The sequence below is a fragment of the Hemiscyllium ocellatum genome, unplaced genomic scaffold, assembly GCF_020745735.1.
Source record: "Hemiscyllium ocellatum isolate sHemOce1 unplaced genomic scaffold, sHemOce1.pat.X.cur. scaffold_2737_pat_ctg1, whole genome shotgun sequence".
Classification (NCBI taxonomy): domain Eukaryota; kingdom Metazoa; phylum Chordata; class Chondrichthyes; order Orectolobiformes; family Hemiscylliidae; genus Hemiscyllium; species Hemiscyllium ocellatum.
Window position 1 is genome coordinate 39,939 of NW_026868184.1, and position 27,592 is coordinate 67,530.

Genomic DNA, 27,592 nt, shown 5'->3' on the forward strand with positions numbered 1-27,592 from the left:
CAGGCAGGGGAGGGCTCAATGAATGGCAGCACACTGGGAAGCTCAGATTGTGCTTCTCCACACATCCCTGAATGTGACTGGACAGGTTAATGCTTAAAAATGTGTTGCTGGAAAAGCGCAACAGGTCAGGCAGCATCAAAGGAGCAGGAGAATCGATGTTTTGGGCAGATTCCTGAAGAAGGGCTTATGCTCGAAACGGCGATTCTCCTGCTCATTTGATTCTGCCTGACCTGCTGCGCTTTTCCAGCAACATATTTTTTAAGCACTGATCTCCAGCATCTGCAGTCCTCACTTTCTGCTGGACAGGTTAATGGACTAGTTAAGAATTGGACCTTGAGTGTTGTGTTTCCTAATCAGGGCGTCGAATATAAGAGCTTTCAGGGCTTTGGTTCGGCCAAAATGGAATACTGTATGTAGCTCTGGGAGCCACATTCCAGGAAGGATGTGATTGCACTGGAGGGAGTGCAGAGGTGATTCACCAGGATGTTCCCTGGGATGGAGCATATCAGCTGTGGAGAGAGGCTGGATAAGCTCGGGTTGTTTACTTTGGAGCAGAGAAAGCTGAGGAGTCAGTGATTCAGAAGGATAAGATTATAAGCGACACGGACAGGGGGGATAGACAGCAGCTGTTCCTTTTAGTCAGAGGGTCAAGAACAAAGGAGCACACTTTTATAGTGAAAAGTTTGAGGTTCAGAGATGATTTAAACATTTTTTCACCTCGAGGTGTGGGCTTCTGGGATTACTTCCTGAGAGGGGAATTATCACGAGTAACCTCACAATCGTTAAAAAGTACTTGGACAAGCACTTGGAAGTGTCATAACATTCCAGGCTATGGGACTGCTGTAGAAAGTGGGACTAATATAGATCGTGCTGTACTTCTGTCGGCACAGAGTCTTTGCTCCTGTGAGTGTACCATGTGGAAGGTCAATTATTGGAGCATTTTAAGGCAGGAATTGATGGGTTTCTGAAGAGTTATATTGATAATGGTTATAAGTGTGAACTGTAATAGCATGTTAAATGATGTCAATGTGAGAAATATGAGAAAACAAGTGTAGTTTCCTTACAGTTTGGAACCAGAGAATGGAGAATGGGGAACAGGGAAATGGCAGAACTATGAAGCCACTACTTCAGTTCTGTCTTCACAAAACTTTCTAACAATATAAGGAAAACCAAGTCTGGTGTGGGAAAATGATAGAGTACGTGGAACATAGAACATAGTAAGTAAATGGTTTAGCAGAAATTATTGTGGCTGAAAGTAATAGTCATAGACAACACTAACATAGATTTATGAAATGGGAATTATGTTTGAGAAGCAGACTGGCTGACAAATGAAAGAACAGTAATGGATGTAAAACATTTTGATTTTTAGGAAAATGTTGGTAAAGCTCCAAGCCCAATTTGCAATATCAAATCTGAGTGGATGGGGCTAATATATGGACATGTTTTGAGAATGGGACAGCTGGCACTAAACAGTGAATAGAAATAAACAGACTCATCAAGCAACAGCCTGACATTGTCTGTAAGGTATGATTCTGTGAGTATGACTATGACCTAGACACCCCATCACCTTCCCCGGATATGTCCTGTCTCATCAGCAGGATGGACACAGCAGAGGTGGCGGCACAGTGGGATGCAGTTAGAAGGGAATTGCTCTTGGAGTCCTCAACAGTGTCTCCGTATCCCATGGCATTAGTTTGCATTTGGGAAAGGAAACCTCCTGCTGATTACCAAGTACCAGCATCTCTCAACTGATGTATCAGTACTCCTCCATGCTGACCAACACTTGGAGGAAGCACTGAGGGTAGCATTCTGGGTGGGGTATTTCAATGTTCACCACCAACAGTATCTCAGCTACAGCATTATTGATCGAGAAGGCTGGGTCCCAAAGGATATAACTGCTAGAGTGGTTCTGCGGCAGGTGGTGAAGGAACCAACAAGAGGAAAATATACACTTGACCACAGCCTTACTAATCTGCCAATTGCAGAAGTATCTGTCCATGACAGTATCGGTAAGAGTGACCACCGCATAGTCATTGTGGAGACAAAGTCACACCTACACATTGAGAATAACATTCACCATTTTGGGTGGTACTATCACAGTGCGAAATAGGGCAGACTTCGAACAGATCTAACAGTTCAAGTCTGGGTGTCCATAAGGTGCTGTGCTTCATCTATAGGAGCAGAATTGTACAGCCACACAACCTCATGACCTGGCATATCCCCCTCGCAACAATTACCATCAATCCAGAGGATCAACATTGGTTCAATGGATGTGCAGGATGGCAGGGGCAGCACCAGGCAAACCTGACAATGAAGTGTCAGCCTGGTGAAACCACCAAACAGAACTACTCGTGGGCCAAACAGCATAAGCAGTAAGTGATAGACAGAGCTAAGTGATCCCACAAGCAACGGTTCAGATCTAAGCTCTGCAGTCCTTCCACATCTAGTCGAGAAACGTTGGAGACAATTAAACAATTCATTGGAGGAAGAGGTTTCACAAATAACGCCTTCCTCCATGATGGAAGAGCCCAGCACTTCAGTGTATAAGATAAGGCTGATGCACTCGTAACAACTTTCAGTCAGAAATGCTGAGTGGATGATCCATTTCAGCCTCCTCCAGTGGTCCTCAGCAATTCAGTTCCCAGTCATCAACCAATTCGATTCAGTCCACGCGATATCCAGAAACGGTTGGAGATACGGGATACTCTATGGGGTCCATACTCTGACAACATTCTGGCAATAGTACTGGAAACTTGTGCTCCATAACTTGCCACTCCCCCAGCCAAACTGTTTCAGTTTTCCTGATTATGTGGAAAATTACCCCAAGTATCTCCTGTATATAAAAAGCAGAACAAATCCAATCCGGCCAATTACTACTCCATCAGTCTACTCTCGATCATCAGTAAAGTGGTGGAAGGTCTCAGTGCTTTTAAGCAGCAACCTGCTCATCAATACCCTGTCAATGACGCCCAGTTTGGGCTCCACCAGGGCCACTCAACTCCTGACCTCATTACCTTGATTCAAACATGGACAAAAGAGTTGAATTCCAGAGGTAGGGTGAAAGTGATAACCCTTTAAATCAAGGCTGCATTCGACCTTGTGTGGTATCAAGGTGCTTTAGCAACACTGGATTCAATGGGTATCAGAGGCAAACTCCCCGCTGCCTAGAATCGTACCTGACACGTAGGAAGATGGTCATGGTTGATGAAGGACAGTCAACTCAGCTCCATGTCTGTCGGAGTCTCTCGAGCAGTGAACAGAAACTTCTTCAGGGCTGCTTCATCAATAACCTTCCCTCCATGTTAAGGTCAGAAGTGGGGATGTTCGCCAATGATTGTACAATGTTCTGCAACATTTGTGGCTCCTCAGATACTGAAGCAGTCCATGTTCAAACACGACAAGATCTGGACAGTATCCAGGCTGGAAAGTGGCAAGTAATGTTCAACCCACACGAATGCCAGACCATGACCATCACCAATAAAATACAATCTAACCTGCCCCTTGGCATTCAATGGTGGTACTATCACTGAATCCCCCAATATCAAAGTCCTGGTGGGTAATCATTGCTCAGAAACTCACTGGTCTCCCCACATGAACACTGTAACTATAAGAGCAAGTCCGAAGCTAGGAATGCTGCGGCGAGTAACTCACATCCTGACTTCCAAAATTCTGTTCATCATCTACAATGCATGTCAATACAATATAGGTCAGAAGTGTGACAGAAGACTCACAGTTTGCCTGGATGAGTGCAGCCCCAACAACACTCCATAAGCTTTATACCATCCAGGACAAAGCAGCCAGTTTGACTGTCCCTTCATCCACAATGCTCCACCATCAACGCGCAGCAGCAGCAGTGTTTTACTATCCACCTGCTGCAATGAAATGATTCACCAAAGATCTCAGAAACCATCTTCCCAATTCATGACCACTTCTATCTAGAAGGACAAGGGCTACAGATGTATGGAAATACCATCATCTTTAAGTTCCCCTCCAAGCCATTCATCATCCTGACTTGGAAATATATCACAGCTCCTTCACAGTCGCTGGGTCAGAATTCTGGGATTCTCTCCCTAATGGCATTGGAGGTCAACCACAACAGGTGGACTGCAGTGTTCAACAAGGCAGCTCACCACCACCTTCTCAAGAGCAACTAGGGACAGGCAATAAATGCTGGCCCAGCCAGTGACACCCAGATTGACGAAGTACAGAAATAGAAATTAACTCAGGACGGTTGCTGAGGTATCACAGAGATCGGTGTTTGGGGCCCAGCTATTCACAATGTCCTTTAAATATTTGGTTGCTGGAATCAGATGCAATACATCCCAGCCTGCTGACAGCACTAATGGATGTGGGATTGTGAGTGGGTGCGGAGGATGTGAAAAAGCACCAAGAAGACTAAGACAAGTGGAGTGAATGTGTAAATACGTGATAGATGGAGAACAATGTGGATAGAGATGACAGTGTGCCCTTTGGTGGAAATGATAAACTGGAATCCTACAATTTGAGAAGGATTGGTTGAAACACGTTGATTTACAAAGGGCCATATGCTTCTTTTTGTTGTTTCCTTCTGCATCAACCTCTGAGGTCCCTGCAGCGCAGTGAGTTCTGTAACCAGAAGTCAATACTGGGCATGGCATTGACACGCTGACCAGTGTACACAGACCCACCAAGTGGGGAGCTATAACACGGAAAAGGATCTGCATATCTTTGTACAAATGTCGCTGAAAGCAATATTGCAGAAAGAGAAAGCAGTAAAGAAGATAAATGGCGTGTTGACCTTCATTTCAGGGGGATGTGAGTCCCGGAGTAAGGGAGTCTTACTGCAGCTGTACAGGCCTTTGGAGACATCCCATCTCGAACATTGCGCAGTATTGTGTGCAGGCTTGGTCTCCTTACCTAATAAAGGACCAACCTGACATTGAGGGAGAGCAGTGAAAGATGACCAGACTGATCTCTGGGATGACGGGCTTCTTGCGGGAGCAGAGTTTGGGGTGACTGGGCCAATATTCCATGGGGTTTAGGAAAATGGGTGGAGATCTCAGTGAAATATACAAAACTCTGACAGGGTGAGACAGATTAAAAGCAGAGATGATATTCCCCTGGCTGGGATGACTATAACAAGGAACCACAGTATTAGGTAAGGCAGGTCACTCTGCAATGAGATGAGAATAAATGTCTGCACTCACTGACTGGGGAACATGGGGAATTGGCTCGCTCCTGGAAACCAAGACACTAATTATAAATAAGGATTTAGAGACAGTAAAGGGATGGTGGGAGAGCAGGAGTAGCGTGTGGAAATGAAGGGCCAACCATCATTACATGGAATTGGTTAGCAAACTCAATGGACAAAACGTACTACTGCATTTCCTATTTTATAACTTCCCAAGGTTACTCACATTAACGGATATGTATATCAGGTGGGGTAATTGCATTGAGGAGAATTTTTTTTTCCGTGAACTAGAATGGGGGAGGCTCAATGTGTTGTATGACCTACTCCTTTCCCGCTGTTTCTGTGCCATCTGTGGGAAAGCTTGGTAAATGTTGTCACAAGTTCTCAGATGTTAAGAAGTAGGTCTCTGCAGGGTCGACAGGATTGTGTTACCATCCCCTTTTCCGACACTGATGCTGAGGCCGGATGTTCTGTCCAGTTTCATCCTTTCAGTCCTCGGAGCAGTTTGATAAAAGTCAGTGCCTTGATTGGCCGTTTCAGAGACCATTGAACTGTTTATCACATGTCAGGGTCTTTGGAGTCAGTTTTAGGCCAGCCCAGGAAATCCTGGGAGAGTCACTTCCTAAAAGTACATTGGAGAAGGAAATTCTGTTTACAATCGATATTAGCTTCAAGGTCACTGTTACTGAACCCAGGTTTTAGATCTCGATATTTTATTAATTGTCTTTAACTTCCACCTGCTGCCAGAGCATTAGCCTGGTTTGGATTAATAATCCAGTGACATTTCCACAGTAGCATCATCTCCACATGGGGACCTGTCAGAGACAACACTGAGCAGGGTATTTCTGTGCTGCTTGACAGCTCTGTCAAAAAGAACTCCCACCAATTTGACTGTCGTGATGGGACTGAGGGGATGGTAAATGATCAGAATGTAATTATTCCCGTTTTAGGGAACGGGACTTAGCTGAGTAATTTTCAACATTGCCAGTGAGATGTCAGAGTTGGAGCTGTATTGAAGCAGCTCCCCCATGGACACGGCTTGTTGTGCAGCACAAGTCTTCAGTCCTATTGCAGGAATGGTGTCCTGGCCCATTGTCTGTGTCATATCTACTGTGTTCAGCTGTTTCTTCATGTCACGTGCAGCGAATCACATTAGTTGAAGACTGGCATCTGTGATTTTGTGGGCATCATGGCGTGGGTGATGATTATCATTGACTCAACACTTCTGGCAGAAGATGGTGCAGATAAAACATCCTTCTCTTTTACACTGATGTGCAGGTCTGTTCCATTATTTAGGATGGGGATGTTTGTGGAGCCCTCTCCTCCAGCTATTTGTTTAATCGTCCATCACCATTTATAACTGAATGTGGCAGGACTGCCGAGCTTCGATCAGATCTGTTGGTCAAGTCTGGTAGCTTTAATGAGTTAGCATCAGGTTAAGGGTCATATGATTCTGACTCTGACATGTTCACAAACATTCGTCACTGAGCCATAGATGTTGTTGATACTAATGACAGACTGAGGTGTTACCCTGGCAAAAAGTTACAGGTTGCGGATGAATACTGTTCTGCTTATCCTGCTGCTGTAGTCTACAGAACTACATGAATACGCAGTTTCCAGCTGCAATATCTGCAATGCAATTCTGCTGTCTGTTCCCCAATTCTCACTGAGGCCATTCACCCATCAGCCCTGTACTCAGTGACCTAACCTGGTTTCTGATATGGAAATACTTCAATTTTCACACTCTCATTCTGCTGAGGGTCTGTCTCCCCGGGTCTTGCCTCCAATCTGACACATTCCGCAAAAGTACTTAACTGATCTTAATTCAAATGTTTAATTCACCTGAATCTTTTTCCTTGAGTAATGCCACCTTCTGTGTTTAAAGTGAATGTGTTTCCCTCTGTTTCTTTCCCTGACCATGATTAAGAGCTCTGTAGTGTCAGTGATACCAGAGTTATGTAGTTTCAGAGACAATGAATTCTCTGGATTCCCAATCATCTTCACCACATTGTATGTTTTCTCTTTTGGTTTAATGCCTTATCACTCATGGTTGCCTTGTCCTCCCATGAGTATGTTTCAAGTTCTTGGGGTTGAATTTCTGGTATTATCTTCCGAAATATCCCCACAAACTCCTGCTATTGCTGCTCCATGGTCTTTCCTGCTCAGCTCCCCTTCCAATTAACTCTGGCCAGCTCCTCCTGCATGTCTTTGCAGTTACATTCCTCAATTATAATCACATTACATCTTGAAGAGATGAAAGAAGGAATTTTGAGAGATGGGACAGGAAGAATATTTGGTGGAATTCTTAACCAGATACAAAGGGAGAACTAGAGAGAGGATATACATATGGAGATGTGGAAAATGAGAAAACTACATTATCGAAAGAATAAGATGAACATCCCCCAATATTTTGGCAATGCCTGTGTGCTGTGATCCTTTGTACAGTGCACGTACAACAGAGTAATATGTTCAAATGCTGAGTCTGATGCCAGAATGTTTATCTCCAATAATGCGACTGACACCAGCAGGCCAATATATTGAAGACCCGGTAGAAAGGGGATTAACTGGAATAAGTTGGGGCGACCAGAATCAAGAATTTGGAGCACACATCCTGGTAGGAATGAGAGATTAGAGTTGGGAATCCCAGAAAAGGAGGGAACGTTGAGAGGATCAAATCATGTTTTAATATTGTATCAATTTTATACATCATATGCGACTTATCTGCACACACACATTGATTAAACAGTGTATACAAAATCACATTGAAACTGTCCTGTTGTCGTGTTACGAGGATATATTAACACCAAGTAGTCATCAAAAGATATGACGCCCTACCACTATGTTCCATACATACAGACAAAGAAGGGCACCACTTTGACTGGGACAAAGCACACACACATACTAAGACACGCAAGGACCATCTTGGAGGAATGGTATTCTAACCGAAAGTTCATCAATAAACTCATCAATTTAGATTCTGTCTACATTCTCTTGTTAAAATAATCGGAAATGACATCACCCAGTTTAAGAAACCAAGATCTATAAATAGAGAGGCGGGACATACCACCAGCACTTCAGCAGATACTCTCACGGCTGATGTCACCTAGTCATGGTGACGAAACTTCTGAAAACATACCTTCAAGCTCAGTGAACTGTCTTATATACATTGTTATTTTTTGTTTATTACTGGAATTTAGGAGTTCTCTGTCGCTCACGTTTTGACAGATTATGATGTGAGGTGAGCTTTTCTGGGTGTGTGGTTTTAATTAACAGAGGGGTTCGACATTGATGTCATAACAGTTCAGGGCCTTGCCGTATGAAACTTGGACCAACTTGAACAGATTTGATATACAACAGGTCCCAGCAAATTCCAACTCATTGCAATTAGTGACTTTGATCTTCAAGTAAAACCAGTGGGAAAATTCGTTTAATTTTGTTACTTGTGATTGTTGAAATGAAAAGTGAGGGAAATGGCTTTTAACATTACTAGAGTGGTTCCCAAATTTTCTAAGGAAATTTAGAAAGACAAAAGGAGAACTTTTTTAGAATTAACCAATAGGTTGGAATTGGGTTTAACCAGGGAGAAAAGGGAAGCTGAAATTGTAATGGAGTTGGTCAAGCACTTTGATGTATCAGAGAAATAGGCAACTGCAGTAGAGTTATCAAAACTTAAATTGCAAATGTGGCAACTGGAGTTAGAAGATAACTAAAGGGACGGAAACAGAGAGAGACGAAAGAGAAAGAGAAGAGAAAGAAAGAGAGAGGGGATTTGAAATTCAGAAGTTGGGAATTAGGTAAGAAAGTTAAATTAACAGGATGGAGATGAAGGGAGAACGTAGGGATATATACAACTAGGTTAGTAACTTGTCATATTTCAGTGAGAAAAATGTCAAAACCTTTTTCATTTCATTTGAAAAAAATGACTCGGCAGATGACGTGTCCAGTGAACTTGTCGGTAATGCTAGTTCAGACTAATCTGGTGGGCACAGCTGGTGAGGTATGTGCAGCGCTGTCAGATGAGGGATCAAGACATTATCAAGATGTCAAATTGGCTATTTTGATTCGTTATGAATTGGTACTAGAAGCATATAGACAGAAATTCGGAAAAATAGAGACGGAACCAGGTCAGACTTACATTGAGTTTGAAAGAATTAACCACAGTCATTTTGATAGGTGGGTTTTGGCTTAAAAAATGGATAAGACCTGTGAGGCTTGAAGGAAGATTAATCAGCTGGAAAAGTTAAAAGACTCACTTCCAGAGATAGGAAAACTTCATGTGAATGAATAGAAAGTTCAAGAAGTGAGAAGGGCGGCAGAAATGGCAGGTAAACATGCATTGTGGCATGTGATGAAATTTAGCTTCTGGCAGGAATTTAATCCTGTGGGGGATAGAAATTGGGAGAAGGGAAGATCACACATTACAAAGCGAACAGTAGCTCACAATAGTTTACCACAGGTGAAGAAAGAAGCCCAAGGGGGTTGAAAGGTGGTGAAAGGCCTCAGGTGCTCTCACTATAAGGGAGTGGAACACATAATATTACAGTGCCGATGGTTTAAGAAGGGCACAGGTAAAAACTTGTTATCACTGCAGTAAGCTGGCACACACCGTGCTGGGCGTTAAAGGAAGACACTTTAGGGAAAGATGCGGTAGAAGAGGCTAAGCCAGTGGCATTAGTGAAACTGGTAAAGGAGACCCCAAGTGCAGCCGAGGAGCTGCAGGACATTGCACAGCCTAGGCAAAGGCTGGGTATGGAGGCAGTGCCTGATCTCTCTAAAGAATTCAGCTCTGTAGATGAAGTTTACTCAGAAAGAACAGGGGGAGAAGGACAAGAAATTATAATTTTGTGAGATAAGGGATCTGCTCACTCTGTATTAGTTGAGAAGTGAGGCGCCGGAAAAGCACAACAGATCAGGCAGCGTCCGAACAGCAGGACAATCGAATATCAGGCAGAAACACATCATCCGGAATGTGGTGGGGGAACAAGGGGGCTGGAAGATATATACGAGAGTAGTGGCTAAGCTGGTGGGAGGGTCACTGGGAAGGCAATAAGAAGATGTAGGTAGGAGTGATAGTGATATGTCGGAGGGGAGGGTGGAGTCGATAGGTGGAAAGGAAGATGGCCTGTTAGGACAGTTCAAGAGGGCGGTGCTAGGTTGACTGGTTGGATCTGGGAGAGGTTGGCGGAGGGGAGATTTGGAATTTGGTGAAGTCAACGTTGATGTTGTACAGTTTGAGGGTTCCAGCTGTCCTACCACCGATAGGTGTCCTATCACTCCCCTCTCCGACATATCACCATCACACCCCACCTGCATCTACCAATCGCCTTTCAAGCTCCCTTTCACCCAGCTCCACCCCCACCCACCCATTTATTTCTCAACCTCCTTCCCCATCCCTTACGCCCCACTTTGCTGATGAAGGACGTATGCCTGAAACGTCAATGCTCCTGCCCCTTGGATGCTGCCGACATGCTGTGCTTTTCCAGCCCCACACTTTTCAACTCTCATCTCCAGCATCTGCCGCCCTCACTTTCTCTCTCCCTCTAATAGTACGAGATGAAAGTTTTTTTCACTCTTTCTGACATGTTAATCAAGAGCGTGATAACTTGTGAAATGGGGACAGAAGTTAAGCATTCCAGCAGGAAGGAATGCCAAATCAAGATTGGGGAAGTAACAGTGACAGTGAGTAACAGAGTGTCTGTTCTAGGAATGCAGTTTGTTCTTGGGAACGATTTAGCAGGAGGCAAGGTGGGAGAGGCACCCCTTGTGGTGGAGAAGCCAAAGGAAGATGAGGGAATTGGTGAGTTAAAAGAAAATTATCCAGGATTTTTTCCAGACTGTGTAGTAACAAGATCCCACTGTCATAAGTTACAGCAGGAAGGAAAAACGAACGAAAAAGACAAATGAGTTGATGCTCAGTGAACTCACACCCTGTTTGATGTAACGGTGCAGGAAAAACCTGAACAGGCAGAGGTGTTCCGTCCTGAAAGGCTAATGGACGTACAACAGAGATATATACACACACATACACATGCACACACAGAAAATGAATCAGAATATATTGTTGAACGTTATTAACTTAAAGATAAAATCATAAAATTAAAATGGAGACCCCGATAGGTTACTTATTGAACAAGAATGATTAAGTTCCACACTGGCCTGACAATATTTTAATGTGTATATGTCAAACAAATTGTCGGAGATGGTTGTTGACAACGACAAATCTCTCGCGTTTTTTAGAATATTTAAAGACCAGAATATGAGACTATTTCATTGGAGTCTTACCTTACCGACTTTAAACTTACAAAATGTACATGCTGTGGCTCCTATAATGTGATAGCAGATGTGTTTTCGTGGATTGAAAGGAAAAAGTGTAGCTAAGTTTTGACTTATTCCAGTGTTGTATTGGTGTACAGAATTAATATGAATGATATAACTGAGATTAACACTTTGGTATTTCATAAAATTGGGATTAAGAGTTAGAGGAAAACAAATGTCGCCATCTTTTCATTCTGCTAGTTAATTTTATTTTCTGAAGCGGGGAGATGTTATGAAGACAAAAACATGTATGGACACTTTAAGGCAGATCAGGTTTTGCTGAATAGAAATTAAAGCCACAGATGCCAGCTGAAGGTCACATTGTTCCACATGTCAACATTAGCGCAGAAATGGATTCCTGAGTTTTGGTTGCTTTTTTGACAGCCATTCAAATGTAACCAAAGAGTTTAAATAACGCTCAGGATACCAGATGCCAACAGAATTTGAATATTATTGTGTGGACACCTGGACAGCAATCAAATTATGAGAATTAATATATCATGGGGAGTATATGAACCCAGCATGTTGAACACTGGAGGGAGAGCTGCTGCCATCCAACAGAAGAGCAACTGCTGTAGAGCAGGAGTGCTAACTGGCCATCTCAAACACTCTCTCTCAAAGACACATGTTCATGTCAAACCTACTTGCATTAAAAAAATGACCCAGGGAGATCAGCAGCTGAAAGAGTGAAGACAACGGGGAAGATAGAGACTGTAAGGTCTTGAGATTGTAATGTTTAATATGTGGGTTGTTGGAACAGCATATTTTTACAGAGTTCGAGTCACATAGCAAGTAGCTGAGAAAAGAGGGACTTGTATTTGTGAATGGTGTTCACTATTAAGGTTAAGAAACTAACTTGTTAATTTTTGTTTAAAAGGAGGTCTGTATCGCTCATATTTTAACAGATTACGAGGTGAGGTGAGCTTTTCTGGGTGTTTGGTTTTAATTAACAGAGGGGTTCGACTCCACCTTATTAATGTCCATCCACGCTCACCCCATTTCCCTGCAGTTGGCCCATTTCCTTCCAGTCCTTTCCTACCCAAATATTTATCCAAATGCATTTGAAATGTTGTTAATGTACTCCCCTCAACTACATCTGCGAGTAGCTCATCCACGTACCAGCCTCTGAGGAAAGAAGTGGCCCCTCAGGTTCCCTTTTATTCCTTTCCTTCTAACGTTAAACTGATCCTCTCTCGTCCTCGATTCTCTACACCTTGGAAAACGACTGAGAGCATTAACCCTATCCATACCCCTCGTGATTTTATACAGCTCTATAACAACTCCCCCAGTCTCCTACACGCTAAAGAAAATGTCCTATCTTGTCCAACCTCTCCCTATAACTCAGAACTTTGGGTCCTGGCAACATCCTTGTAAAGTTTTTCTGTACTCTTTCTAATTTAATAACATCCTCCCTTAAACAAAGTGAAAAAACCTGAACACAATACTCCAAGTGCGGCCTTACCAAAGCCCTGTATAACTGCAACATAAATTCCCATTTTCTATACTCAATATCCTGCCTGATAAAGGCCATTGTGCCAAATGCCTTCTTCACTGCCCTGTCTACCTGTGACTCGACTGTCAGGGAACCGTGCACCAGGGCACCAAGGTCTCTCTGCCCCCTGCACCCCTTAAGGCCCTCCCATTCACCATGAAACTCCTACCTTAATTTGAATTTCCAAAATGCAAGACCTCACGCTTCTATATTAAATTCCATTTCTTGGCCCATTTCCCCAACTGATTAAGGTCCTGCTGCAATTTCTGATAATATTCCTCACCGATCATGCTCCCACTTACTTTAGTGTCATCTGCAAACTTATTAATCATACCTTGTACATTCTCAACCAAATCATATATACCAAACAGCAATCGACCAAGTCTCCGGTCTGACAAGTATCCTTCCATGAAACCCTCTGCTTCCTACCATCAAGCCAACTGTGTATCCAATTGGACAGTTCCCACGCATTCTACGTGTTGGAACCTTCCTGAGCAGCCTGCCGTGTGGAAACTTATCAAATCTCATCAAAGGACTCTAAGAAATTTGGGGAGCATGATCTCCCACTCACAAGTCTATGCTGACTGCTCCGAATCAAACCCTGTGTAAGTAATGGGTGCAGTCAATGGCATGCTGTCCTTCATTGTATGATGATTCGAGTACATAAGTATTGCCATCTTTCAGCTGTTGTAGAACCTTGCTGAGAGAGCATTTGGGGCATTCTGTACAGATTTGATGTCCTTTGTAAGGAATGGTTCCCGTACCATAGACACAGATGATGGTAACATGAGGATAGAGTGAAGAAGCTGAGTGTTTAACCTGTAGAGTGTGACAGACGAAAAAATGGTGATGCTGAAACATGAGGAGTGGCAGGGGTCTCTTATTGCCAAAACAGAAATTCCATACTTTACCCAGGATTGATTGGTTTGATTTATTGCCACGAGTACCTCAGTACAGGGAAACACTTTATTTATGAGCAGTGGAGGCAGATCATAGTAAACATGGCCAGACAGATCATAGGGTGGAAATAGACTTGGACAGAGTAAGGCACACGGGTTACACTGATCAGGACGTGCACTAGACAAGATCAACATGAACCAGACCAGCATTACTTGATCTTAGAGAGTCCATTCATCAGTCTAACGTGACTGTCCTAATAGTTTATATGCCTTAATTAACTTTCCCCACCTTATTGTGCAGTCGGCGTGTGAACCCGTACTGAACGTCAGGTTGCTCACAATCCCCAACAGCAGCCACAACACCTTCCATATGAAGCAGGTAGCCATTCCCACCAGCTTCCACCCTACACAGAGAACACCAGGTTGTCATCTTGGAGATCGAAGGTGACTTCACACAAGACATATGGCTTCCCTCCTCACCACTAGAAAACCACGTTAAAGTCCCACGTGTGTATCATGACAGACGGAGCTACGAGGAACAACGTGGAGCAGTCTGTCTATGCAACTTTGCTCCACTTGGTCATCATGTTAGAGCATCAGTTAGGAGACAGCGAGGACTGTTGATGCTGGAGATTAGAGAAGACAGTGGTTTGCTGGAAAAGCACAGCAGGAGAATCGATGTTTCGAGCATAAGACATTCATCAGGAATCAGCATCAATGACCTCATTCTGTCCCTGTGTAAGTGCATTGATATGGGAATGGCCTCCTCCTGTTCCTGTATAAGTGACTCAAGGGACTGACTGGCTTCTTCCCCGTCCGATTGGACAGGGCCAAGGGCCTGATTGGTTACCCCTGGTTCCTGTATGACAGCTCGATGTGCTGACTAGTGTGATGATGCTGTAGCTTTTAGACGTTATTTTGTTATGGTTTCTTTTACGAGAGAGATTGAATGACCGTTACCAAGCTGGCTAGTTAGGACCACTTGAGTAACAGCTAGGGAGGCCTTAGGTTTATTTTAATGCAGATGGAATGGGTATGGTCAGCTCTCACAGATTAGGATTTCTGGGTTTTGATCTCTCAGTAACATCAGAAATTATTGGGGTCTCCACCGAGTTGAAAGCTAAAGTAAATGTCTCCTGGCTGCTACTCTGTATGAAAGTTCTCTTGGTGCTGTTTTTAAATTCTGAATTGGAGAAAAATTTGTGTCATTCAGTGTCTGAATATTCCTTTTTTGCCAAGGGTTGTGTTCATGTGATTTTCCAGTATTGGAACAGTTCATTAGTAATAGTCCCTAGATCTCTTATTCTGTTAACTTGTCCAATATAATTGCATTTTTCTAAATTCCTCTTTCTTTGGTTTTATTTTATCTATCGCGTTTAAGTAAGTAGTGTTATCCTGCATACCGAGTTGTTTGACCAGTCACATTGCATCTGGAACAGACACTTTATATTTTCTTTAAAATAAGAAAATAGTAGAGTCTAGGCTACCACCTTCAAATATTATCGAGGGGCTCTGGTGTGGCCCATCACCCTAGAATCCTTCTCATCCTGAGTAATAGGCTGGAGGCACTGATGGGCTGTCCCTGTTCTTCCCCAATAGTGTCAATGGGCTGAACGATTTCCTCATATTCCTGTGAAACCAGTGTGTGGTGCGGAATGATCTCTTATTTTACTGTGGCAATGTGCAGTGTCAGACAGTCCTTTATATGAATGTTACGGACTCTTTAAAAGCACAAGCCTCAATGGAGTCCATGTCTTGCTGCACATGGACACAGACCAGTTCAGAAGCTGATGGGGACGTCAAATTATTCTGAACATTGTCTGATGTCCTCACATTTTGTTATTGGAAAGTTAGTGTGTGTTGTTTTTATGAATGTTTTGGTATTAAGTGTTGCCGTCAGGGAGACCAAAGGATTTTGTGAGCCATCGCTGGGTGATGTATGGGAGCTGTATTCACAGTGAATTTGGGTCTACAACATGACCAACAAATGGAGCACAAGTTGCAGAGAGGGGAAGCTCAGTAAAGAGAGATGAGGGGCCTCTTTCATACCCAGCCTGGATTTTCTAATTACATTTCTCAAATCACCTCAAAGTATGTGGGACAGTCTTGAAGGGCCGAATGATCTCCTCTGTTTCTGTGCACCAGGTTATAGAAGTAAGTAGCCTCTAAATGCTCCTGCCTAACAGGTTTAGGGGCCTGAATGGAGCACAGGAACACGGGATTGAGGGACAGGAGTGAGTCGTTAGACACTTTGAGCCTTCTCCACCAGGCACTAAGCTTGTGGCTGATCAGGTTGGGGTCTCAGCCCCACTTTCCTGTCTGCGTCACATTATCCATGACTCAGTTCTCTGTCAAATATTTCAGTAACGCAACTTTCAATCAATGTGAACATAGGGGCATGATAAACTTCCAGTGAAGAGGATTCGGATTTGAAAGGTACTTCCAGAATTTTTTGTCATCCCTCTTATAGAATCAGAATCATGCAGAATAGAAACAGACCCGTTAGTCCAATCTGTTCACTCCGATCAGCTATCAAATCTGATCCAGTCCCATTTACCAGCATTTGGCCAATATTTCTCCTCTTTCAGATACTTTTTAAATGTGCGATTGTAACTGCCTTCACCACTTCCTCTGACAGCACTTTATGTACACACACCACTCTCTGTGTGAAACATTTAACTTCAGGTCCCTTCTAAATCATTCGCCCTCTCCCCTCCAACCTACGCTCTCCTGTTCTGGACTCCCCTACCCTGGGGAGCGGAACATGACTGTTCACAATATCCATGCCCCTGATGATTTTATTAACCTCTGTAATGTCATCCTTCAGCCTCTGACACTCCAGGGGGAAACACCGCAAACTGATCAACCTCTCCCTAAAGCTCAAACCTCCAGTCCTGGGACATCCATGTAAATATTTTCTGCAGGAAACTGAGTTGTACGCAGTATTCTTAAAGTGGCCTCACCAACATCCTGTACAGATACAACATGCCACCACAACTCCTATACTCAATGTTCTGACTGATTAAGGCAAACCTGTAAAAGTGTTCTGCATCGCACTGTCTGCATTCGACTCCACTTTCAAGGAACAATGTACCTGCAGCCCTATGTCCATTTGTTTCACAACACTCACCAGGCCCTCACCATTAAGTGTATAACTTCTGCTCACAAGCCTCCAGTCTGAAAAATACCTCTCTTCCTTCAAGCCAACTGTGACTCGCTTCTTCTGTATCCCATGTGACCGAACCTTACTAATCTGCCTACCAATCAGAATGTTATGAACATCTTGCTGAGGACCATACTGACAATGTCTACCAAACTGCCTTCATCAATCTTCTTTGTCACCTCTTCATAAAACTCAATCAAATTAATGAGACATGATTTCCCATGCAGAAAGCCATGTTGAATAACCTGATCATCCCTTGCCTTCCCAAATGTATGTAAATGCTATCCCTCAGAATCCCCTCCAACAGCTCACCCACCACCGACATCTGGCTCACCTGTCCCTTTTCTCGTCCCACTCCTCCACTGCTCACAACAAATTTTAAATGCAACAAAGTCGGTGATATGGCCGATGATATCAGTCTCAGACTGGGTCAGGGTCAGTTTTAGGAACGAATCAGGCTGGTTTCTTTAATCTGCTAAAATCGCACGTTTCTGATCCAGAGCAACATTACTCTAACTATGATGGAATGCTGAATGGCAAACTGTTTGCAAATAAAGACTCGATATTTCACGTTCTAAAAACACTGAAACACAGACACACACACACACACACACACACACACAAAATAAACAAAATCTCTGCAATTTCACATTGAAAGAACCTTGTCCAAATATTAGTGTAACTAATGACAAAAAGGAAAAATTGAGAGTTTGTCCAAAATGTTATTCTGCTTCTGAAGATAATTTACTCACACAGCCGCTAGCAATGGGATTTTATCCTGGGAGAGTTGGATTTGGCTGAATTCCCTTTGCATTAGGCAGTCAGGAGGTTCCAGGTTAGCACAGTGGCTCAGTAGTTCGTACTGTTCCATCACAGCATCAGGGACATGGGTTCAATTCCAGCCTCGGGCGACTATCTGCGTGGAGTTTGCATCTTCTCCCATGGTCTGCGTGAGCTTCTGATGGGTGCTCCTGTTTCCGCCCAAAGCTGTATAATTCAAGTGGATTGGTCAAATAGACCATGCTGTTCAGCGATTTCTACTTCAGGTGCAATAGTCAGTGGTAACTGTAAGGGCATGAGAAGGTTACTCTTTGGAGGGTTAGTATGGACTTGTTGGGCCGAAGGGCTTGTTTCCACACTGCAGGGAATTTACAAAAATAAGAATGGTAACGATGACAGTAGAGCTTTGTTTTAGCTCGTACACGTTACTGTGATGGGGAGTAATGAAGGAGAGAGAGTGCAATAGGCCGTTTCTTCTCGGGTAGATGACGTTTTCTCCCTCTCTGAGTTGAATCACACAATAATGTCATTCTCTCCCAAACTGGACCATGTGAGGTCTCCTTGTACATTGTCCAAACTATGTCTCCATCACATTCCCTGTTCCATGTCGGTGCATCATTGCTGCTGTCATACACAGAGCCATACCCTTAGCAGAAAATGGTCTCGGTCGATTTGAAGATATGTTTATATGGCCCTGTGTCATTACAAATAAAATGTTTAATGTATTCAGAATACATAGAACATGGAACATAGAACAGTCCAGCACAGAACAGCCCACCATGTTGTGCCGACCATTGATCCTCATGTAAGCACCCTCAGATTTCTGTGACCATATGCATATCCAGCAGTCTCTTAAATGTCCCCAATGACCTCGCTTCCACAACTGCTGCTGGCAACGCATTCCATACTCTCACAACTCTCTCTGTAAAGAACCAACCTCTGACATCCCCTCTATACTTTCCGCCAAACAGCTTAAAACTATGACCCCTCGTGTTAGCCATTTCTGCCCTGGGAAATAGTCTCTGGCTATCAACTCTATCTATGCGTCTCATAATCTTGAATACCTCAGTTAGGTCCCCTCTCCTCCTCCTTTTCTCCAATGAAAAAATTCCGAGCTCAGTCAACCTCTCCTCATAAGATAAGCCCTCCAAACCAGGCAGCATCCTGGTAAACCTCATCTGAACCCTCTCCAAAGCATCCACATCTTTCCTATAATAGGGTGACCAGAAGTGGATGCAGTATTCTAAGTGCGTTCGAACCAAAGTTTTATAGAGGTGCAACAAGATCTCACGACTCTTAAACTCAATCCTCCTATTAATGAAACCAAAACACCACAAGCTTTCTAAACAACGCTGTCCACTTGGGTGGCCATTTTAAGGGATCTATGTACCTGCACACCAAGATCTCTCTGTTCCTCCACACTGCCAAGAATCCTATCCTTAATCCTGTACTCAGCTTTCAAATTCGACCTTCCAAAATGCATCACCTTGCATTTATCCAGGTTGAACTCCATCTGCCACATCTCAGCCCATCTCTGCATCCTGTCAATGACCCGTTGCAGCCTAGAACAGCCCTCTATACTGTCAAAGACACCTCAACTTTGATGGCATCTGCAAACTTGCTGACTCATTCTTCAATCCCCTCACGAATTCATTAAAAAAATTACAAAAAGTAGAGGCCCAAGGACAGAGCCCTGTGGAACAGCACTCACCACAGACTTCCAGGCAAATTATTTTCCTTCCACTATCACTCGCTGTCTTCTGCTTGTCAGCCAATTCTGTATCCAGACAGCTAACACAGATACCTGTGTTAAAATGAATGTTTTATTTTAGCAAATACAGAAATTGCTGGAAAAGCTCGGCAGGTCTGTCAGCATCCAGATGCCTTTTACATGCTGTATTTGTACCAGCCTCCACCACTTCCTCTGGCAGCTCATTCCATACACACACCACCCTCTGTGTGAAAAGGTGCCCATAGGCCTCTTCAAAATCTTTCCCCTCTCACTTTCCACCAATGTCCTCAAGTTTTGGACGCCCCCAGCCTGGGGAAAAACCTTGACTACAAACCCTATCCATGACCGTTCTGATTTTATAAACCTTTACTGCTGCGAAATGTGACTTTAATCAACACGAATGGCTGTACTTTCAATAATCCTGGGCCGAAATGCTGACATTCAACACCCACACCTGTTCTTTCTCCATCAAGTCACAATTCTAAACCAGTTTAATCAGTTTGTTCAGATATATTAGGAGACACTTCTGTGGGATTTACACCTAGACCTTTGTGCCCAGAGGTAGGGACACCAGCACCACTCGACAATACCCATAAAGCTGTAACATTATTCTTCTGTGTGTTTGTTCATCAGCCTGTTATGACATGCTGTGACATACCTCTGCAACAGGCAGGACATGAATCCACACCTTCTGGTCCAGTGCTAGGAACACCACCAAACAATTTCAGGAAATGGAATCAAACCCAGAGCCATGGCTCAGAGACAGGGACACTACCCACTACACTATTATACCCAGATTTTGGGTCATATTTTAAGGGGCCGGTGTGGATTTATTATAATCAGGTTACCATTACTGAACTACACAAAACATTTTGTTTTGTTAAACAAGTGCAAGATCGAAATTAACTATGAACATCTTTAATCGCTATTATCTGTAGTCTGCAATATTAGGGAAAGAAATCCTGCAGACACACTCTGCCCAATGAAGGGTCTCAAATAGATATTTATTACTGAACACCAGACACGGAGAAAGACCCTAATTTCTGGTCCCAAAACACCGACCAGTATAACCCAACTCTCACGCGTGTCTGCCCTCGGCCTAAAACCATGAAATGATACCAGGCCGCTGATTACTGTCCAGCCTCTCCTCCCCACTGACTGTGTCTGCAATCTGTCCCTCCTCCCTCTAACCACACAAGGCAACCCAAGCTCAGGGTCTTTGTGAAAATCAAGGCCGGAGTGTGCAGGCCTCCTGGAGAGGGAGAGGCATTTTAAAATTAAACGGGGAAGGTGAGGAGGTGGTAATATCACTCACTGGTCGAGGCGTGGCAGATGGATTTTTGTTTGGATTAATGCGAGGTATTGGATTTGGTTAATCAACAATAGAAGGACTTATACAATTAAATGTAGGCCTTTGGCAGTGTTGTAGAACAGAGACCTCGGCCATCAGGTATAATTCTTTAAAAGTTGCATCTCATATAAATAATGTGGTTAAGAAGGTGTTTAACACACTTGTCTTCAATTGTCAGACCTTTGAGTATCGGAATTGGGACGTCATGTTGTGGTTGTACAGGACATTGGTGAGACTTCTTCCGGAATACTGTGTCCAGTCTGGTCATCCCGCCCGCTCATTCCATAGGCACACCACCCTCTGGGTGAAACAGCTGCCCTTAGGTCACTTTTAAATGTTTCCCCCTCTTACCTTACAACTATGTCCTCTAGTTTTGGTCTCCACTACCCTTATAAAATACATTGACTATTCACTTTGATATCATTGACCTTGATATTATTAAGCTGGAAAGAGTTCAGAAGAGTTTAACCTGGATGTTGCTGGAAATGGAGGGATTGAGCTATAAGGAGACTCTGAATAGGCTGGGACATTTTTCACTGGAGAGTATGAGATGGAGGGGCAACTTTGCCGAGGTTTATAAAAGGATAAGGGGTACAGATAAGCTGAAGGGCTGAGGTTTGTTCCCTAAAGTTGGGGATTCAAAACTGAGGGATATTTTAAGGTGCGAGGAAAAAAGATTTACAAAAGTCAGGAAAGTTAATTATTTTAGACAGAAGCTTGCTTGTGTGTAGAATGTACTTGCGGAGGAAGTGGTGAAAACAGGGACAGTAATAACGTTTAAAGACATTTAGACCAGTCCATGGATAATACATCAGTTTGGATGGTGCTGTGAGCAGCTGCCCTCTCCCTCCCCGTCTCTGAATGAATCCCTGTTGGTTTTCACCCTCTGCCAATGCCTTTGCCGTGGCGTATGGAGGCCAGCAGAGGGTGGCATTGCATCACTTTCAGCACCATAGAGGTTGCTAGCCCTGCCCCACACAGAGACACACAGATGCACACACAGCAATTGTTAGGACACAGCATAGATCTCATCTGGTAATTTAAGCTAAACATAAATAAATGCTCAATTCGCCTCATAAACTGTTAAAATATGAGTGACAGAGAACTCCCAAATTCCACTGTTTAAATAAAAACAACAATGTAGTTTTTAACACTGAAAGTGAACTGAAAGACCCTCTATCTCTTAACTGCTTATAACCCGTCTCCAGCTCTACAGCAATATACTGTTTCTGGGTCTGCCATCCTCTCATATCACAGGTACTTGTAAGCTCTCAGTTCAGAGCAGCATTCACTCTCTCTTAAAGGTACAGTACACACTTTCACCTTCATCCCATTATACCCTGGTGAATATCGATAAGGGGAACCTATCCGGATTTCTCTTGCTCTGTTGTTTGTTAATATTTCATCTACTCTGTCTCGTATATGTCAGGATTCTTGTTGCTCCATTGACAGTATGTCAGTATTCGACTCTGTCCGTGGGAATATATCAGTATTTCACTTGCTCACACTCCTGTGTGTGGGCCAGGATTTCAGTTGTTTCATGGGGACTGTGACACTATGACAATCTTAATGTTTGTAAATGGTACCAAACCTGCAAGAATTGTAAAGTCTATGCAGGACAGTGTGGAACTCTAACAGGACAGTGACACGCTGGTAGACGGGGATCAATGCAGAGCAGTGTGAGGTGATGCACTTTGGTATGAAAGATAAAGAAAGACAGTTTAACACAGGCTTTGCCATTATAAAGGGGCTGCAGGAACAGAGAGCGCTGCGTGTATATGAGCAGAGTATTGAAGATGTCAGGACAAGCGGGGAGAGCAGTAACTCTCACGGATTAGTTTCAGTATCTGAGGTGTTTACAGGCGGAGGTGTAGGAGGAAGTCTCCGTGCTCCTTTCCTGGGAGGTGGTGGTGACGATGTGCTGTGAGCCCACCCTCCTGCCCCCCGAGACCGTGGGGATTCCATTTGTACCAGCTCGACACGGAAGGGAGATGGCATCAGGGCCACAGCTTCTAAGTTGTGCCGGGGGGAAAGGGAGCTGCCAGTGGGTTTAAAGTGAGAATTGCCCTTCACTGAACATTGTTCCTTACTCGGTCGGTGGGACGTGGATGTGTCAGAATCCCCACACGAGGCTTCCAGGTCGTACCAGAGTGCTCCCCACATGGTGGGGGAAAGGGGGTGAGGGAATGGATATTGGGCACTCCACCACCCGGCTTGGCCCTTTCTGTCCTATTCCAGTCTGTTTCTCCTGGAATGGGAAGAAAGGAGGGAGTGAGGATGGGAGTGGGTGGCCCTGTTGTCAGTTCAGGTGTACATGGGGGACATGGGGAGAGGTTCGGATGGAGTCAGTCCACAGTGTTGTATCCATGGAATGTTATTTGTGTGAGGGGTAAAGTGGAGGGAGGGAGTGAGAGAGCGGGAGAGAAAGAGGGAGAGAGAGGGAGAGAGCGAGCGGAAGAGGGGGGAGAGAGAGAGAGAGTGCGGTGGTGGGGTGGGGGGGGGTGGGTAGAGGGAAGGTGCCATAACAGATATACAGTGAGCGTGAAGGAGCAGAGAGAATATGGCGACCCTTATCCTGACAGATCGGAGAAGGTTATTGATGCTTGTCCTGTATTGCTGGACATTTCTTCAGACTGCAGATACTGCACTGGGTGGTGAGCTCAGACCATGCTCGGTGGGTCTGGTGGTGTGGCACATTCTGGGAAGAGAATGGTTCCCCTCTGTACTAGCCCATCCACCATGACCTCCGTGCCCCGGTCGACAAACCGTGGTGTAATTGCCCCTTACCTGTCATGCTCTGGGTAAACTGTGTAGGGCAGCTTCAAGCTGAGAAAGGTCAACCGTGTGCCCATTGGTCTTTTAAAGATGTCACCAGTGCCAGGGATCACAGAATATCCAGGTGTATCCGGGCGATGATGGGTGGGAGAATCGGGCTGATATTGAATGAGAGGAACACCATGGGGTGGGGTGGGTAGTTAATGAGGTGATTCTGATAACATAGCACCAGGAAATTAGCACAGCCTCGTGCGGATGATCCCTGTCACACTCAATGCACTGAGAGAAATTGTCAGAATAAGTATTGGACTCTGTTGAATACAATCCCATTTACAAAGCTATAGAACAAATGTTCATCCAAAACTCTCCATCATCTGACCACACACCAGTATCCCTTTTTCCCAATTTTCCTGGGAAGACTGGTTCATGTTACAGGATACTATCGAAGTGTCTATATTTCAGCATTCTGAAAACTGGGAACACATCCTTCCATGACACCGTATCTCAGTCTCCCCCTCTCTGTCTATATCCCAAACCTCTCCCGTGTGGTGATATTTAAACTGATACCCCCACCATCTCTCTCTGGCAGTGATCTTCACACCCACAGCACTCCCTTATCATGGCACAATGGAGATATGGAGCTATAAATGGATGGGAGCTGAACACCGTGTCATTTCCAGCATGGGCTGCAAGTTTCCCCACACTGGGCAGGGATCTAACACAGTGTTACTGAGCAGTGCACTGGGGTGGTGTACACAGTCCTACATGCTAGGAGGGTAACTGCTCCTGGGTTACAGATCAATGCACTGGGGTGTTGTACACTGTCCTACATGCTGGGAGGGTAACTGCTCCTGGGTTACAGATCAATGCACTGGGGTGGGGTACACAGTCCTACACGTTGGGAGGGTAACTGCTCCTGGGTTACAGATCAATGCACTGGGGTGGTGTGCACAGTCCTACATGCTGGGAGGGTAACTGCTCCTGGGTTACAGATTAATTCACGGGTGATCACTGCACAGGTCTCTGTGCTGGTCCGACTGTCTGACTGAGGTTTAAGATTATGCAATGATGTGGTTAGTGCAGCTCCCCGTGCTGGACAGGTATGTAGCCTGTGCACAGTACATCATGTTGGTGGGGTGGTTCGGGGAGAAAGGAGATGGACAGGTCAAGGGGTTACCTGATATTCTATAACTGACATTTCCCGGAACGTTCTATCCCCGACATTCTATAACTGACATTCTCCGGAACTTTCTGTCCCTGACATTCTATAACTGACATTCCCCGGAACGTTCTGTCCCCGACATTCTATAACTGACATTCCCCGGAACGTTCTGTCCCTGACGTTGTTTGTTTGTGAACGGCCGGACGTCAGTGAATTGAACAAACGATAAGATCCCGAGGGAAGAGATCCCGTTCCAGGGAGAAGGAGACACTGTTCCGAAGGCCCCTCAGGCAGTTAAAGGGGGAATACGTTTTCCCTGCGTTTACATTTCTCCACGACACAGGATCGACCACAATTTAGACCAAAATACAGGAAATTCCCAACTCCGTTTGTCTTCAGGAAACTGGGACAGAATCCTTCAGGACAGCAACGTTTCCACGCTCCGTATTAGGAACTGGGAAGGAGTGACCTGTGTCTGCTCTCGAGTGATCAAGTGTGTGGGGATGTTCTAGAAACCATCTGTCCTCGGTGTGTTTGGGGAGGGAGGGTTTCTTGTGGTTTATGACACGTTTTTGTCAGTAATTCCGACCTTCCCATTTGTTATTCCAGCTCCAATTATTTTCGTAAATCCCTGAATACAGGGACACATTTGAAAATCTCACTGTGTCCCCGATCAAACGGGGTCCCTTTGCCTCCAGGCTGATGGATAATGGGTTTGTTTTCCTTCCTCACAGTTAACGTAGTGACCATCCACGTCCTGCTTTATAAAGATTGTGGATTGTCTCCATGTGTCAGACGTTACCTGGGGGCCATGGCAGCGGCGGATCTCCTGGTCATTATCCTCGACCTGATCCTGAGACACATTCCCATTGTTTATCAGGAACAGTTTTATTTCCTGAGGGACTCCGTCCCCGTGTGTAATATCCACGCCGTCCTGCTTTATGCAGCCACTGACTGCTCTGTCTGGTTCACCGTCACTTTCACCTTTGATCGGTTTGTGGCCATTTGTTGCCAGAAGCTGAAAAGTAAATATTGCAGTGAGAAAACGGCGGCTGTGGTTCTGGGAGCAGTGACTGTGCTGAGCTGTTTAAAGAACATTTCCTGGTATTTTATGCTCACGGCTCGGTATTCGCTGGGGCACGCCCCCTGGTTTTGTGATGTAACAGACGCTGTTGTATTCTCCAGTGTCTGGGTCACAATCGAGTTCCTCCACCACATTCTAACCCCGGGGGTCCCATTTCTCCTGATTCTGCTGCTCAATGTTCTCACCGTCAGACACATTTTAGTGACCAGCAGAGCCCGCAGGAGACTCCGCGCTCACACCAATGGGGCGCTCAGTCTGACACTGAAATGAGAAACCGAAAAAAATCCATCATTTTGCTGTTTGTGATCTCGGCCAATTTCATCCTGTTATGGTCAACGTTAATGCTGTATTCTATATGGTCCCGGATGTGGGCTATTGTGGATACCCCTCTGTATCTCGATTCCTTTGTGCAGGAATTGGGCTTCATGCTGCAGCTCCTCAGTTGCTGCACAAACACCGCGATTTATGCTGTGACCCAGACTAAGTTCAGGCAGCAGCTGAAGAATGTGCTGCAATATCCCTTCACCCAAATCCATCCATCCATCAAATTCCCTCATTAATCACACCATCCGGGATTTTCTCATTTCAGTTCAGTGTTTCAGCGATGGAGCAGCCTGTCGCTATGGTAACAGACTGAGGGGAGCGCTAGTTTGTCCCTCCTTATCCCACAGGGGGGTTACAGGGAAACATTTCAATGTTTCTCACAACTCAGGGGCCAGTGAGAAAAGGCACCATCCCACTGACTGTATCCATCACTTCCATTTGTAACCAATAAAAATGCTGATTACAGCGTGCCGAGCAGCAGAGGGACCGATGTTGTTGTGTGTCTGTGTGTTGGAGAAGCTGAGCTGGAGAGAGACAGACTCAGCCCCAAGTCCTGGTCCTCAGGGAAGAGGAGGGCACCGCGCCCTGGGCTCAGGAGCTGGGTTTAACTCCCTCTGTCCCCTTCCCCATCCCCTTTCCAACCTGGCCCCCCATTTCATCTCCCCCACTCTTACTCCACATTTCTCCCTCTCTCTCCCTGCACACTCACTCTTTCTTACAACCTCCCCCTTTCACTCTCCCTCGTTCTCCCTCTCACACCAACCGCCCCAACCCCGGTTTGTCCACCTGCCTCCACTCTTCACTTTCCCTCACCCTCACACTCTCTGTCCTGCCAGTCTCTGCCTCCTCCAACAGTTCCATCTCTACCCCATCTCACCACCCCCCACCATACGCAGCCCCACGACCAACCACACCCCACCTCCACTCTCGGGGTCAGAGGGAGAGGGAAGGAGCAGGGAGAAAGAGTGTGTCTGAGAGAGAGGGAGGGAGGGACAGGAGGGAGAGAGATTCAGTCAGAGAGAAACGGAGGGACATGGGCAGAGAGAGAGACACCGATTGAGGGCGGTTGAGAGTGACAGAAGGTGGAGAGAGCGTGAAGGAGCAGGGAGAAGAGGGTGGGAAGTGTGAGATAGGGTGAGAGAGCGTAGGGCGAGAGAGGAGAGGGAGAGAGGAAGGGGGAGGGCAAGAGAGTGTGAGGGCGAGATAGTGGAGGGCAAGGGGTAAGGGCGAGAGAGGGGAAGGCGAGAAGGGATGGCAAGGGAGGGGAGGAAAGGCGGGGAGGGCGAGACGGAGAGAGAGGGAAGGGAGGGTGAGAGAGGGGAGCGAGGGAGGGGATGAAGAGAGG

At 45.0% G+C, this 27,592-nt stretch overlaps 1 long non-coding RNA gene across 2 annotated transcripts; it reads right to left on the reverse strand.

Moving 5' to 3' along the window:
* Positions 1-17,728: 17,728 nt before the first annotated feature.
* LOC132812465 (uncharacterized) lies at positions 17,729-26,139 on the reverse strand. Of its 2 annotated transcripts, none has more exons than XR_009643660.1 (3): positions 23,690-26,139; positions 19,531-19,623; positions 17,729-18,513 (listed from the first exon to the last, which is right to left on the reverse strand). It is a non-coding gene; the product is annotated as an uncharacterized LOC132812465 (long non-coding RNA). The 2 variants fall into 2 exon arrangements; XR_009643661.1 differs by having other exon boundaries at positions 17,730-18,513; positions 25,642-26,139.
* Positions 26,140-27,592: the final 1,453 nt, after the last annotated feature.